This window comes from Arachis ipaensis, chromosome B08 (assembly GCF_000816755.2).
Source record: "Arachis ipaensis cultivar K30076 chromosome B08, Araip1.1, whole genome shotgun sequence".
NCBI classification, from domain to species: Eukaryota; Viridiplantae; Streptophyta; class Magnoliopsida; order Fabales; family Fabaceae; genus Arachis; species Arachis ipaensis.
This window is the reverse complement of record NC_029792.2, coordinates 44671363-44674655: the sequence shown is the minus strand read 5'-3', so window position 1 is coordinate 44674655 and position 3293 is coordinate 44671363. Positions and strand designations below refer to the sequence as shown.

General features: G+C 35.5%; 1 long non-coding RNA gene across 3 annotated transcripts in view; it reads right to left on the bottom strand.

Annotated features, from left to right (window-relative positions):
- Positions 1–3224, bottom strand: part of LOC107613908 — a 4865-nt gene extending 1641 nt beyond the window's left edge. Inside the window, exons 1-3 of one of the 3 annotated variants that reach the window (XR_002352401.1) lie at positions 2679–3223; positions 735–2021; positions 396–497 (exon numbers count right to left, since the gene is read on the bottom strand). This is a non-coding gene — a long non-coding RNA (uncharacterized LOC107613908). Of the gene's footprint in view, positions 1–395; positions 2022–2678 lie in introns of all 3 variants that reach the window. The other 2 variants (XR_002352402.1, XR_001614225.2) reach the window with 2 other exon arrangements.

Sequence of the window (3293 nt, the reverse complement as noted above, 5' to 3'; positions counted from 1 at the left end):
CAAGTAAAAGTCACAGACTCTCACAACTGCTATAAGAAAACTAACTACTTAACACTTGAGTCTTGATTTTCTTGTTCGGGTTTTGCTATTTAACTTGAGTCTTGATTTTATTGAAAGCCTAGCTCAAATTAATCAATTCAAGTAAATTAATCGTGCTTATTAATGAAAATAACAAAAAGCCATGTCCTCACATACAACCATTCTCATCATCATGCTCACCGAACACTCTTTTTCAACCCCCGCCCTGCCGCCCCCACCAATTAATAGATCCAATAAATTATTTATTAAAATATATCCCTATTATACAAAGAAGTCATCATATCTAAATCTTTCACAGCAGTAAATTTAAAGAGAAATGATGTCATAAAATATTTTTAAAGAGACAAAAAATTTACCTTTTACAGTATTGTCTATGACCTCAGCCTCAGTTGGATTAATATAATCCTTGTCCTGCTCATCTATATTATCTCCTTCATTCTCATCCAATTGCTCTTCACCTGTAGTGTAGCTCAATTGTAGAAGATTTAAATTTTGGATTCATTGTGATTCAATATGATTAAACAAAAAAAGTTCAAATAGTAAAGACTATGATAGAGAATATAAAAAAATAAATAAATACGTTAAAACTTATAATATAAGTGCTAGAAGAAGCTATGAAGTACTAGTTTTTGAAGAAGATAAAAAGTATATACCAAGTCAATTTATGACTATTAAAGCCAAGACTTATTACGTACTCATCTTTTCATATATTCCTGAGTGTGGTATCTATATCCTTCTCACAGTAAATAATCCAAAAGAAAAAAGATGCCGTTTGGTTTCTATGCAATACTCATCAAGAACTAAGAGTTAGTTATAGCATTTCCCAAGGCATCTCTTGCACACTGCTACCTCTGATATCAAGGTAACGCAAGCTTATCAAATCACATCTTCTTTTAGGTAAACTTGTGAGTTTAGTGTAGTTTGTTAACAATAGTATCTGCAAATTATGCAGATCACAAATGGAATCTGGTAGTGTCTGCAATGGAGTGTTAGAAAGGTTAAGAAAACACAGATGAATCAGTTTTCCAATACTCTTATCCTATTCTGACCAAAATCAAAATAGCACTATACCAAATCAATATTAAAATCAAAATAAAATCAAAATAGCATTTCCAGAGAACCAATTTCCAAATCAAAATCAAACAGCATTATACTAAATCAATATAAAAATTAATATTAAAATCAAAACAAAACCAAAACAACATTTTCAGAGACCTAATTACCAAATCAAAATTATAACAATATTATAACAAATTAATATTAAAATTAAAATAAAATCAGAGTAGCATTGACAGAGAACCAGTTACGTACTAAATCAATATTAAAATCAAAATAAAATCACAACAGCATTTCCAAATAATAATTTAGTGAACAAAAGCAACAGTAAAAGATTAGCAAATCCCACATTCCCATACTTTATTCCACTCCCTAATCACAACACCATAATCAGTTAATCACGTCTCATCTCATAATCCAAACTCTAATCACTATTCAAAGGACTGAAACAAACAGAAAAGCAGAAACTCACACACCACTTTTCTTTCTTCTTCTTAACTCCAACAAAAATGGCCAACAACCAAACACGCCCTAACTAAACAAAAGAAAATCAGAGAAAAAGACCACTTACCACAGATGACAACCCACAATCAGCCAAGGCAATGAAGCAGAAGCAGCGAGGTAGAAGCAGTGAAGCAGAATTAAATATAATACTAAGTTCTCCCTCACCTTTATAATGATTTTCCAGTGAACAAAAAAGTTAGCAAATTAAATATAATACTAAGCCTAATGCTAATAATGTTTACTAATAGAGAGGGGACGAGGAAAAGAAAGATAAATGTTAGGATAAAATTTGTGGAAAGAAGACTAAATAAAGCATTTAAACAATTCGGTTACCTAGTGTTTCTCAGAGCAGTACCTCACTTGTCTGCAACTACTGCAGAGTTTATCTCCTTTCTATGTTCCACACCAATTGCAAAAAGCAGCTGAAAGAATAAAAGATTTCCATCTTTTAATAAGATGTGCCTAATCAATAGAAGTACTAATACACCGATCTTAATGTGAAAACAGGTCATATATTAGTCATATACAAAGCAAAAATAATAGTAGAAATAATACACAGTATAGCAACAATAAAAATACAATGTAAGAGCAGCTTGTTCAGGGCATCAAATTAAGTCTGAGATTGAAATGTAGCAAAAGCATAATGCCACAAAATCAAAAAGATGGATTGCATGTACTCACGAACTCTATAACTCATGCAATAACTCTAGAATGCTACTCCTCATAAGGAAATAGTCACCAGTTATAATCCATCTCCATGTTTACAGTATCTTTAGGGTAGTGAAGTGTGATAATCCATCTCTATGTTTATAGGGAGTGTCATAAATCTTAATTTACATAAAAGTTGCATCACTCAATCACCTAGAATATTATCACTGAGAGAACCCATCATTTAAACTCAGAGAACCAGTGACCAAAATAGGCAGCATTATACCAAATCAAAATTCAAATCAAAACAGAAACCAAATCAATTAAACTCCAACAACAGTGACCATGGTTGCAGCAAAATGGAGAATTCAAACTCAATGGAATCGAAAACAGAAATGAATTCAATGGAATTCAAAACAGAGACGGCTTACAATAAAAGAACGAAGCAACAGCAATAGGAGAGGCAGCCCCCTTCTCTCCGGTCCGTGATTCTGGCGACCAGAGGCACGGCGGTACGGTGTGTTCTCCAGTGACAATCGACGGCGGCAGCGGCTCCTCTTTTGGTGGCGACAAGCATGAACGGCGGCTCCTCTCCACGGCCACGGCGACGGACCTTCGACGGCAACAGTGGAGATCAGACACGACGGAGCTGGCAGCACAGGCGGCGTCTTTTTTCTCCCCCACGAGCTTCCTTCCTCACGCATCTCTTCTCCCTCGCGACAACAATGACATCACGGCAGCGGCGGTGTGACGGGTTCAACAGAGGCACAGCGACGGTGACGTGACGGTGCGGCTTCGACGGCGTTCGGCTCCTTGGCGGCTTCAGATCTGACGGTGACGTGACCTCTCTTCTCTTCCTCTGCTGTGTGTGCGTGGGTTGAAAGAGAAAGGAAGGTGAAGGGTTGCGTGTTTCAGAGGCTGGAAAAAGGGAAAATTTTGGGTTTCTTTGTTTAAGGTGAAAATTTAGGGTACAATGAAATTGGAAATTTAGAGTTAAGGAATTTGTTGTATCAATTTATTAATTGATTTTTAATTATGTATTCTTA